General features: G+C 42.9%; 1 protein-coding gene across 1 annotated transcript in view; it reads left to right on the top strand.

The window, feature by feature from the left end:
* PIR (pirin (iron-binding nuclear protein)) overlaps positions 1 to 13,420 on the top strand; it is a 113,633-nt gene that overhangs the window by 14,501 nt on the left and 85,712 nt on the right. The window lies entirely within an intron of this gene.

The following is a 13,420-nucleotide window of genomic DNA, read 5'->3' as shown; positions in this document are numbered from 1 at the left end:
ATTCCTTCTGATACAGTGACTCTGTGTATTCCTTCCACCTTCTCTTGATACTTTCTGGATCATTTAATATTCTGCCCAAAATATCCTTAAGTATTGCCACCCGTGGCTTGAATTTGTTTTTCAGCTCCTTCAGCTTAAGAAATGCTGAGCCCAACAAAAAAAAAAAGAAAGAAATGCTGAGCAAGTTTGGCCCTTTTGATTTTCAGACTCCAGCTCTCTGCACATTTCATTATAGTATCTTGCTTAAGTATTTTTAAAATTATTAATAATGAGACAGATGATAGCCAGGAATGAAATAAAAAAACAGGGGCCAGCAGTTCTGGACTGAAGCTCTGACTTGTGCTTCCCTGTACCCTTAATGAAAATTATCAGGAAGTAAATCACAAAGAGAATTCAATGCAAATGAAGCCAGGCTCTTTCTATTGTAAACCTTCCCCTTGACTCAGGAGGGAGGGGTGAGCAAATACAATGCAAGAATCCAGTAAACCCTTAGGGATTGCCTCAGTGCCTCAGGGTGAACTCTAGCTTGTACCTCACCTCCACCACATCCAGATAGCATTCTGTTTATTACAAATATTTATTATTGGCTTCCCATAGTTATCCATAGTGAGTAGTGTTTGGTGCAGCTCCCTGATTAAACAAGCTTGGAAGCAGAAGTGGCATCCACTTCTGAAATAGCTTGCCTCTGGAAACTCCATGAATATAGAGAAAAGACCAAAGTTATACAAGTGTTCAGGTCTTTTGTTCATAGTGTCACTGTGAACAACAACAATCAATATCTTATGTTACACTTAACATTGAATTGTTAGAAGTGTTCCTGTTAATAAGAGAAAGAAGGCCATTTCTTCATTGTCACTGGATTTGTTTGGTACCTTAAAAGGGCCCCTGGCTCCATGCACCACAACACGGACTGAGAATTATGGGAGGAGAAAAGTTTATTCAGAAAGATGCACTAACAAGAGTCAGACTGAGTGTCACAGCATGCTGAAGTGTCTGTTGGCCCTTGGTTGAATTGTAGGGTGTTTTGGGTTTCCCCCAGCCCTTTATTTTTCTTGTTGTCTACCATCAAATCAGATCCAACTGGCACAAAAGAAGATTGCCCCTCCTTCTCCAGCGGAGCATCTGGTAGATTCGAACCGCAAGCCTTCATGATTGCGGTGCAGCTTCTTTGCCACTAGGCCACCAGTGCGCTCTAATTTCAGGGTTATTTATACCACAGATGGGTACTCTGGGGGTATAATCTGTACAGGGTTGCGCTCCTCACCCAAAGGTGGCACCTCTCTGGCATTTTTAGTGGCTCTGTTGGAGAAAGATGGGCAGTCTCCTCCTATGCAATTGACGGCCTGGGAAACTCACTGGAGAGTCAGCTCTGGGCCACTTCTGACTCAATGGCCATGAGTTTTTGAGTTTTACCCCAGCGATCAGGATTGCATACATACAGAGTCATTCTCAGAAACGGTGTAAAGGAAAACTCTAATCCGCAAGAGGGAGCTCACGTAGCCTAGTGGCAATGAGTTGAGCTGGCAACCCCAAGATTGTTGTTGTCGTTGTAGATTGCTGTTGAGTTGAGCACGACTCATAGCGAACCTAGGAACAAAAGACCTGAAGCCTTTCTAGAACCATCATCGTTTCTCAAAGTTCATAGAATTTCCAGATGCAAGTGGTTTAGGAAGTGGATGCCACTCCTGCTTGTAAAGACACGTGGTTCAAATCCTCTAGCTGCTCCCTGGGAGAAAGGTGGGCAATGTCCTCTCATTCAATTCAACTGAGTCTGAAAACCCTTCTGGGGGTCAACTATGCATCTGTTCTGACAACAATCTACAAAAGTAAACTATGCATTGTGACTATAGGAAGCTCCTATACAGCAAGGATGTTCATCCTCTGGGTAAAGAAACATTGCAATCTTGCAAACATGGCTTAGCCTTCACAGAGATTATAATCGGAAGCAGAGAAATCAACCTTGTGCAGTGCCAGGGGAAGGGCTCACGTGTGCACATTTTAACCTCTCATATTCAAACTACTGACCTTCAGATTGGTAGTTGAGCCGCAACTGTATGTGCCAGCCAGGGACTTTGAATCTTAACAATTAATATTAATAGCTACTAATAAATGCTTCATGTCTTGATCTTCCCTTTCAGAGGCTCTCCTAATCCCAGAGGAAACTAACTGACACATCTTTACTTCTTTAAAGTAGCATAAAGCTTTGGAATTAAAACAGGAGAGTCCCTAGCAAGACTTCAGATCTGTTCAGGCACCATGACTCAGCATTTCCAATTCCTGGAACCTCAACTCCAGGAACACACAGGGCCTTGGTGTGCGAAGCCGCTCCTTTGATCTCATCTGGTAATAACAGAAAGAAATAGCATATCCTAAGTGTCAATCCCCTGGTGCCCAAAGCGTAAAGTATCTGGCTGTCAACCAGAAGGTCAGTAGTTTAAATCTACCAGCTGGTAGCTGAGTTAAAGGCCGAGTTATGAAGGCATCTGTATCACTGCATTGAAAAGACACTTAGGAATGTAATGGACTAATCTATTTTACCTCTCTAAGTTTTTTAAAAAAGATTGTATTTGGGGATCCCTCCTATCCTTTTGCAGGAGAAGGATGGGTGGGACTAAACTGCCTCTGAAAACCCACTGAGGGTCAGCTATAGGCCAGTTTGACAACCACCACCTGTCCTTTTTAAAAGCACCCTTAGAATTAAAATAAGCAGAAATGCCAACCATAAGAAGGGTGAGATTATTGTGAGTGTTGTAATTAGTGTTATAAAACAAAACACATATGAATGGGAGAATGGAAAGCCACCTTGCTTAGTAGACTTTCATTTAAATCACAATTTAAAAAAATTTATGGCCTCAGAAACCTGATGGAGGGTGGAGTTGGCTTACTTCTTACCTTCAAGTCCTTGTCACCAGGACCAGACTGAGGCAGGTAAAGGTCCGTAAACATAGATTTTTATTTTATTTTTTTTTTTTTGCAGTACTTCTGCTTAATACCCTTTTGCTGCTTTCTTGGAAGGCCAATGTAAAAACACACTTCTCAATGCAAAACAACTATTTTGCTCAATTAAAAAAAAATAAGTCTTGCGTCCTGTTCATGTGCCCAAGAGCTCATTTACTAGCGTATAGGAGTCATCCAAAGCTTAACCAGCCCAGAACTTGCACACAGTCGTCACCCTGCGTGGCTTTTCCTTCTGCGTGGCACATGCACATGCACTGGAGCTGGGATAGAGTCCATTCCATGCCTTGCCACTTCCCTTCCGCCTTGTGCTAATTTCTCTTTTCTGCCCTGTTCTTTGTTTTGGGAAACTGGTGTCCCTGTTTTATTGATGCCTTGAGCACATGCTCACTTTACTTCTTGAGTAGTCTGTCCTTGATCTTCACTTTCAGCAAGGTTGTGTCACCTGAATAATGCAGGTTGTTAATAAGTCCCCTAGAAACCTGTGGTGCCCTTTCTACGCTGCATTTGGCGACCTGTCATAATTGGTAGGTTGCTACTGCCATCTAGTGGATTGAAGATGGAATGCGACTAAAAAGACTACACTATTGCACAGCAAAACAGTAAACCCAGACAACAACGTTAAGGCTAACACTGAGAAGAATGGGATTCCCAGAACATTTGATTGTTCTCATATGAAACCTGTACATAGACCAAGAATCAGTTTTCAAAACAGAACAAGGGAACATTGCTTGCTTTAAAATCAGGAATGGTGTGCGTCAGGGTTATATCCTTTCTCCATACCTATTCAATACGTACACTGAGCAAATCATTGCTAGACTTTATGAAGAAGAGTGTGGCCTCAGGATCCAAGGGAGATTCATCAACAACCTGTGTTATGAAGCTGATACAAATTTGCTTGCTAAAAGCAAGGAGGATCTAAAGCACTTGATGCAGAAGACAAAAGACTGTAATACTTTCAATAATAAAACCTTCAATAGAGATTGCATCACAACATCTAGAAAACACAAAAATCCTCACCACTGGGCCAATAGACAACATCATGATAGATAGAGAAAAGATTGAAGTTGTTAATTATTTCATCCTGCTTGGACCCACAATCAACACCCATGGTAACAGCAGGCAAGGTGTCAAAAGACATGTTGCATTGGGAAAATCTATTGTCAAGGACCTCTCCAAGGTGTTAAGGAGCAATGATGTCAGTTTAAAGCAATGGTATGCCTGATCCAAGCCATGATCTTTTAAATTGCTATGCATGTGAAAGTTGGACAGTTAATAAAGTTGACAGAAGAATAATTGATGCCTTTGAAATGTGGTGTTGGAGAAGAGCTTTGAATACCCCATGGACTAACAAAAGAAGAAACAGATAATGTCTTTGAGAAGGTGCAGCCAAAGCGCTCCTTAGAGGCAAAGCGATGAAGTTTTGTTTCACATACTTTGGGTATGTTGCTAGGAAAGGCTATTCCTTGGAGAGGGACATCATGCTTGGAAAGGTAGAGGGATGGCAAAGGAGGGGAATACTCCCCGCCAGGTACAGAGACACAGTGGCTGCAGCCATGGGCTTGAGTGTATCTGAGATGAAGATGGCACAGGATAGGACAGGGATCAGATGTGTTGTTCCCAGGGTCGCTATGAATCTAACAATGCGATTGAGTGTGCGCCGAATAGACCACAGAAGTGTGAACACTCAAGCTCTCTGTGTTGATGCGTCTCCAGGTCTGTCCTCTACATCTTCCTGTCTGTTCCCTGTCCATTCAAAGTAATGCTCTCGCTTCTCCTCTGAACTTCTGGTATCATGACGAAGTGCATTAGGGTGGTTGACTGCCTAGATACTTGAAGATGAACACTGAATTTCTTGCTGCCTCAAGATCGTTCAAGCGTCTAATAAGAACGAAACAAAAATCACACCAACAAAAAAGACAACAAAACATCAAACAAACCACCTCAAACTCATTACTCTTGAGTCAGAACCAACTCATAGCTGATTTTCCATTAGGTTTCTGAGCCTGGATGTTGAAAAGGAAGGCTAGTGCCCATTTTTCTCCCCCTTCGAGCTGCTGGTAGATTCAAACCATGGAGAGACATGGCCTTGGGGTTAGCAGGGCAACTGCTTACAGACTATACCACCAGCACTTCCTAATACTAGCATGATCATGAATAAAATCGGGCTGTGGTTGCTTTATTATTTTTATCACAACCTAAATATTCTCTTTCTAATTCTGTATCTTCTTTTATCTCCTGGCATCTCAGCTTTCCCCCAATATTTCAGTCTCTTAAGTCCTAGCTGGGAGGCTGCCTCCGCTTTGGATTCCTCTCCATCAGAGCTGATCTTTCGTCTGTGTCCCATCGAGCATGTACCCCTCTTTAGATTCCACATTACTTGGCTGCCTATTCAAATAATTTGTGCCCTAGGAGCGTCGTAGCTCCCTGAAGGCAGGGATTCTGTATATTCTGGATCATTCCTAAGCTCCAACCGTGAGTTTGTGATGACAGTTCCCCCTGTGCAGGTTGAAATTAGAAGGAGAGACAGAAAGAAAGATGAAAAGGATGAATGAAGTAGTGAGTCATGGCGAGAAATCTGCTTTCTCTAAAAGATTCTTTATTTGGATATTGCCAGCCTATACTTTCAGTTGTTTAAACAGCCTTTCTTTTAAGAAATGATGACCATAACAGATGACTTTTCCTCTTCCACAGTGTGAATTTAAAAGTTGGCATCCTTCCTGATATTTGTTGTCATCGTCACGTGTCCTAACTCATAGTGACCCTTTATGTAGCCAAACACTTCCGGGCCTGTGCTGTCCTTAAAATCGATACTGGACTTTAGTCCACTGCTGTAGCCTCTCTGTCTATCATCTCATTGAAGTCTTTCTCATTTATTTTTCTGACCCTCTACTTCTTTGTCAAGTGATATATCCTTCGCTAGGGACCAGCCTCTCTTGACGGCATGTCCAAAGTATGCAAGACAAAATTTTTATCATCCTCAATTCTAAGGAGCACCCTTTGCAAATTCTTCCAAGACACATATCTGTTCTTTTGGCAGTCCGTGGGATATTCACTACTCTTCTCCAGTATCACAGTTCAAAGGCATCGATTCTTCTCACGTCTTTCTTGTTCAACTTTCAGATCTTTACAAAGAAAACGAAAAAAAAAATACCATCAAGATCAGGGGTACTTTAGTTTTTAAACTGATATCCTTGCTCTTTAGCATTTTGGAGAGGTCCTTGATAGCCGATTTTCCCAGTGCAATGGATCTTTTGATTTCTTGATGGCTACTTAAATGGGAGGAGAGCTCTGGTGGTCTAATGGATAAGAAGGAGTTGTGCTGCTAACCCAAAGACAAAGACTTCAAATCCACCAGCTTTTCAGGAAAAAGGGGAGTAATCTCCTGCCATGCAATTTACAGCCTCTGAAAACCCAGTGGAGGCTCAGCTATGAATTGGCTCTGATGCAACAATAACGAGTTTGACTTAAATGAGTGTTGATTATGGATCCAAGTAAGATGAAATCCTTGACAATGCTACTTTTCTACATAATATGATGATGTTGCTTAATGTCAGTTATGAGGGGATTTGTTGTCCTGATGTTGAGATATATTCCATACTGAATGGTGTAATCTTCTCTCTTCTGCAGCAAGTATTTCAAGCCCTCTTCCCTATCAGCCAGCAAGGCTGTGTCATCTGCATAATGCAGGTTGTTGATGAGTTGGCCTCCAGCCCTGATACTGTGCTCTTCTTATAATCAAGTTTCTTGGATTATTTGTTCAGCATAGATAGAAAAGGAATAAGGATGGTTTAAGCATACAGCCTGGATACCCACTTTTCCTGACTTAAAACCATTTAAACCTTTGTTCTGCTCGACTGATTACCTCTTCCTCTGTGAACAGATTTGCATGTCACAGTTAAGTGTTCTGGACTGGTAGGTATACTATGACATACCTGACCACGAGGTGTCAAAATTATAAATATGAGAAACTACCACAGGTGGAAGAAACGAAGGCTATAGGGAGCCATGGGCCCAGGAAAAGGAAAGGAACATTAATGGAAACGTTGGTGAAATCTACACAAGTGTCCTGGATTTCAGTGAATGGCACAACATCAACACTGGGTTCCTAGTGTTGACAAATATACCATCATCATGGACAAGACTGATGTTGGGAGAAGCTGAGTGATTATCACAGTAGAATTATCATGAAATGAAAAGTTCATTTTTAAACCAATCCCACCCCTAGAAAAGTGAGCAACCCATTCTTAGATGCCCTAATTACGAAATGTTTCTTTGCTTCTGGTAGTATCAAAACTTAAGAACAAGAAATATTCTGAACACACTGACCACAAGTTCAAAAAATCAAATCCTTCTCATGAATTGAATCTGAGAATAATAATGATAATAATGCTAATACACCCAGGAAAAGGTGCTAGGCGCTTAATTAACTTAAATGCTGTTATAATGGAATATTACTAAATATTAAAGGAACATGAGGATCCCCTTCTGCTCTGTAAGGGCTGTGTGAGCTCCAAGCCTGCCCAGGACTATGTGTCTGACAAAGCAGTCCTGGCTTGTTCTCTTCAACACCTACCTGGTGTTGGAGACTGTGCTGAGCAAAATAGCTTCCCCAAGATTGTTCTCCCCCCAGTGACTAGATGGGCCACCTGCTTCATGGGTGCATGGTCATTAAGCAGAAATACCGTGTACATGGTGGAAGACACATTTACTTAATTATCAGTGGCTGCATTCTCAAGATTCATGTGCTTCGGCATCCCTGAGTGATGCAAAAAGATTAAGCACTGGGCTTTGAACTTAAAACTTAGTGGTTCAAACCTCTCCAGGGTCACCTCAGAAGAAAGGCCTGATGATCTGCTTCCAAAAGGTGGAGCACAGTCGTGACACATGCGTGGGATCACCACTGGGACAGACTTGATGGGCACTGGCTTGGTGGTTGTTATATGTGGACCTCTAGTGGTTTTCAGAGACAGTCCACCTCATGGGAGGAGACTGTCTGACATTCTTCCCCAGAGCAGCTAGTAGCTTCTAACTCCATCCATGCCTTTGGGTTGGAGTTGAGAAAAACGGCGGACAAACATCGTGTGGGTCAGCAGAGGGCGCTCTTAAGCAACGATAGTTGTAAATGACAGTAAAACCTGCCGAAGCCGGAACCTGTGTGAGGAGGAAATGAGTCAGGAAGAAGGAAAACAGTGTTTTCCACTAAAAAGGACGACAGGAAAGTGGTTAAGATTTGTGAGACCTGGACAAAGAAGGCATTCCCATCAAGTCCTGGCTCTCCCTGATTTCAGGGGAGCTGCATCAGCCAGCGGAGCGCAGAAACAGGACCCTGGAAAGTGGGAAATTTGAGTAATGACACCCTGACTACATTTGACAGCATGTCGGTGGCACTACTCGAGAAGCTGCGATGCTAGTCGTCTGATGATGCTGGGGTCGAAGAGATTGTCAGCAGAAACTGTAGGAATGAGTTCTGAGCAGAGTGTCAAGAGGAAAAGGCATCCCTGGCTCGGGTGTCCTTTCTGGAAGCTGCTGGAATTTTCTGAGAGAGTCTGCTGCTCACTTCCTTAGAGCGGTTAGATTCAGGAAGGTGACTGTTACAGAACCCTGAGGGCATGTCAGAAATTTTAAGCAGCGTTAAAGGAAAATGGGAGACTTTTGCGAACGAAGGCACCATACAAAACTAAGAGGAAAAAGCAGTTCCTTCTGGGTCTGTTCTCTTCTTGTTAGGTAAAAAGCATCGATATCCACATCACAGGGGGCTCCCAAGAGTTGTGTATACGGGGTTTGGGGGCTCCAGGCCCCTCGCCAACCCCCTCTTTTCCTCACCCAGCAATCACCATCCCTGTTTCCAGCACTGAAACAGGCATTTCACCTAAATCCGTCCCATTTGACAAAGTTGTCCTTGTGAAAGCCTTGCTGTCTGAGCTGAACTCCTGTGGGATTTGGAAGTCAGTAGCTATTCAAAGGCTCTGCTCGCCATGCCTGCATTCCTGCCAATGTGGCATCGATGAGGGTGAGGAAGCACGGGAGGCAGAAAATACTTTTCTCCTCATACACAGATCTGTTATTAATTCTGCTATTAGTATGAAAAACGAGGTACTCTTGAGTCTGACTCACGGTGACCCCGTGGGTGTCAGAGTAGAACGGTGCTCTGTACTGGCTGGGTTAAGGGGGAACTATATTGCCAGGCCTTTCTTCTGTGGTACCTCTGGATGGAACTTGAACACTTGTCTAGAAATTGTTGAATGGGGGTCTATTTTTGCTGTGTACACTTTTGGGGTGCTGTTATGTTAGCAGAGCAGCTCCCTACAGACTAGGCCTCCCATAAATTTTGTTGTTGATGTTATGTGCCGTTGAGTTGCCCGCAATCCCTATATTAACAGCTCTGAACCCTGTCCTGAGCCAGTCTCACTGACTGACAAACCAACCCCTATTGTCCCAGTCACTGTATCAGTCCATCTCATCTGGGGTCTCCCTCTCCTGTGCTGCCCCTCCACCCTTCTGTGCATGACATCTTTCTCCAGGGATCGGTCCCTCCTGGTCACATGCCCAAAGTATGTGAGCTGGAGCTTCAGAATCCTAGCCTCCAAGGAGAGCCTTGGTTTCACCCTCTCCCAGATATACCTGTTTGCTTTCTTGGAGGTCCATGGTATGTTCAAGACTCTTCTCCAGCACCACAATTCTGTTACACATATATGTTATTTATGGAATCTATATAACATATAGTACTTACTATATCATTATATATATCAGGAGAAGGATGGACAATCTCTTATTGTGTGATTTACTGCCTCTGCAAACCTTCTGGAAGGTCAGCCATGAGTCAGTTTACACAATAACAAAACAAGCAAATACATGTAAGACGGGAACTCTGGTAACCTAGAGGGTAGGGAATTGTGCTGTCAACCCAAAGGCAAGCGGTTCTAATCCACCAGCCACCCTGCTGTTTTATACGTTCCTTAAACATCACATTGCAAATGACATTTTCCATCCCTGTTGTGGGTCTGTGCTCTCCTCGCCAAACACCAAAACAGAGGGACATTCAAAACCAATAAGAAAGCCTATTGTACATAGGGTCGCTATGAGTCGCAGGCGACTCAACAACACATAACAACAACAACATGTGTGCAGTTTGGCTGCGCAGAACCTTCAGGAGCAGGAGGAAAGGAGGACACAGGACCAGCAGGCTCGTCAAGGCCACTCAGAAGAAACCTGCTTCAGATTACAAGCTCCTGACTTGAATCGACACATGCAGCTCTTGAGTTTAAACACAACACTCTAAGTTCCGCAACCACCCACGGCAGCTCTCCAGGTGTTTCCAATTATGTAAAGCCCTAAAAACATCTGGATTTGGTCAACTTGCAGAAATACTCCTTGAGTAGAGTTGGGTTTGTTCCTTCATCGTCTTGAAGTCCTCGACAGGCATTAATTTACATGTATGGGCTCAGTCTGCTGTACAGAGGTAACTCGTGGTTGCTGTGATGTTAAACACTGTGACACTGATGCAACAAATGCGATAATGCTTACCCATGGCAGACAGTGTTTGGTGGAGCTTCCTGATTAAAACAAGCTTGGAAGCAGGAGTGGCATCCACTTCTGAAATAGCTTGCCTCCGGAAACCCTATAAACCTGGAGAAAGGATGAAAATTGTAAAAGTGTTCAGGGCTTTCATTCATAGGGTTGCTATGAGTTGTCTATGACTCGACTGCACCTAACAACAGCAACAACATGGGCTCAGTCTAGCATTTAAAGCACTTTGTAAAATAAAGAGTAAAAAGAAATGTTAAAATGCACAGTTTTTGCTGTATGCCATAAACAGTAGTTATTATAGACACCATAAAGCTTCGTGAATCAGACTTCACTCATGTAGAATTCATAGTGTCTAAGTGGCTTATATACGTAGATTGGGACCTTTCCAAAATATTGAAGAGCAATGATGCTAGTTTGAGGACTAAGGTGCACCTGATTCAGGTGATGGGTTTTCTGATCACTTGCTATGCTTCTGAGAACTGGACAATGAATAAGAATGTCAGAGGACGAATTGAGGCCTTTGAGTTATGATATTGGTACTGAACATCCCATGGACTGCCAAAAGAACCAACATATGTCTTGGAGAAGGTGAAGTCAGAGTGCTCCTTGGAGGCAAACATGCTGAAGCTTCATCTCTCATACTTTGGACATGTTGCTAGGAGAGGCTATTCCTTGGAGAGTGCAACCACTATGGAAGGCAGTCTGGCACTTTCTCAAAAAGTTGGAAATAGAAATACCATTTGACTTTGCAATTCCACTACTGAGAATATATCCTAATGAAACCAGACTATGACTCAAACAGATGCATGCACACCAATGTTTATTGCTGTGACATTCACAGTAGCAAAGAGATGGAAGCAACCCATGTGCCCATCAACATAAGAATGGATTTAAAAAATGATAAAATATTCACACAATGGAATATTATGCAGCATTGAAACACAATGAACTCATAAAACATGACACAACATGGGGGAGTCTGGACAACATTATGCTGAATGAAATATCTCAGTCACAAAAGGACAAACACTGCATAGCACTGTTGTTGTTGTTGTTATGTGCCATTGAGTTGCCTGTGACTCATAGCAACCCTATATACAGCAGTCCTAAACCATGTTCTGCCCTGTGCCAACATTATTGTCTCTGACTCACTTACCCCCATTAACCCAGTCACTGAATCAATCCATCTCATCCAGGGTCTTTCTCTCCTATGCTGTCCCTCCAGCCTCCCAAGCATAATGTCCCTCTCTAAGGACTGATCCTGCCTTGCAACAAGTCCAAAGTAGGTCAGACGAAGCCCCAGAATCCTTGCCTCCAAGGAGAAGCCTGGTTTAGCCCTCTCTAGGATAAATCTGTTTTCTTGGCAGTCCATGGTACATTCAATACTCTTCTCCAGCACCACAGCTCAGAGGCATCAATCTATTCTCCTTCTATCATTCCCAGTCATTGTCCAGCTTTCTAAGCCATAGCAAGTAATTACAAAGAGTACAAGTGTGCATCAGGCACACTTTAGACTCCATACTGACTCTTCAGTACTTTGGAGATGGCTCTGACAACAGATTTTCTCAATGCAATTCATCTTTTCATTTCCTGGCTGCTGATACCAAGAGTGTTGATTGTGGAGCCAAGCAAACTAAAGCTGTTATAAAATAGGACAGATGGGGTGGGGGGTGTTGGGGAGAGAATGAGAAAAGAGTGGATAGATAATGAACACTGCATTAGAACTGATGAGGGGAAGAACTGTCTGAAAGGAATATACAATTAGGCATTTTATGTATGACATCAATCTGGAACGAGGGGTGCAATGCAGGGTGGGCTGGGGGATAGCGAACAAGGCATTCAAGAATTTTCAAAATGATAAATATTTTAAGAAATAAAATTTCTGTTAAAAGAAATAAACAAAAAGAAGCGTATTAAAAATAATACAATTTGAATGCAGCTTAAAAAAATTGAACTGATGCCTTTTAGTGGTGGTGTTGGAGAAGAGTACTGAATATCACATGGACTGCCAAAAGAAAGATGAGATGTGTCTTGGAGCATCAGCTCTGAGCTGGTTCTGATTTGATTACAAGGAGTGTGAGAGTGTGAAGATCAAGGCCATTCTTCTCATAGTATCATAATACACTGTTGTTGTTGTTGTTGTTGTTAAGTGCTGTCCAGTTGCAGAAAACTCATAGCGACCCTATGACCTTTGAACATAATACATTACATAGCTATTAATATTATCCATGATTTCCTTTATCTTAGCAATCCTTATTTTTTTCTTCCAAACTGCAAAGAAAACAGATGGCATGAAGGATCTTCCCTTAACCCAGGACAAGTCAAATGCATTATTACTACAAAAAATGACAGTCAGATGATTTTGTGGAAGACAAATCTGCCTAGCAGAGTCTTCTGGGGAGCTTGTAAAAACTACAGCTGCCTCAGTCAGAGGGATTCTAATTCAGTCACTCTGAGGTGGACATAGGGACATTTTTTTTTTCAAGCTCATCTTGCAATTTTAATAAGGGTTATGAAAGAGCACTTCTCAAAATCGTACCATGTGGAAATGTGGCGGGACTTAGTCTTGAGGGGAGGAGGGAGCCCAAGATGTTGCATTTCTAACCAGCTCCCTGGTGATGCGGGTACTGCCGAGCCACAGGGCACACTTTGGGACTTTAAGGAATTTTCCCAAAATCCCTTCTCTGTGATCACCAGCTGCTGGGCTCACTAACACCTGCAATAACGAAGCCACCAACTAGATGGGCATTAGCACTTCTGATGCCGTCACAATGATGGGTGAGTTTTATGTTTCTAAGGATACTTGGTGGCACAGTGGTTAAGTGTCTGGCTGCGAGGTCGGTGGTTCAAACCCACCTCAAGAGAAAGCTGTGACACTCTGCTCATATAAGGATTTCTGCTAAGGAATCCCTATGGGGCGGTTCTACTTTGTCTC

The sequence above is a fragment of the Elephantulus edwardii genome, unplaced genomic scaffold (genome assembly GCF_000299155.1).
Source record: "Elephantulus edwardii isolate Elephantulus edwardi_28Jun2011 unplaced genomic scaffold, EleEdw1.0 scaffold00115, whole genome shotgun sequence".
Classification (NCBI taxonomy): Eukaryota; Metazoa; Chordata; class Mammalia; order Macroscelidea; family Macroscelididae; genus Elephantulus; species Elephantulus edwardii.
This window is presented reverse-complemented; position numbering and strand designations above follow the sequence as displayed.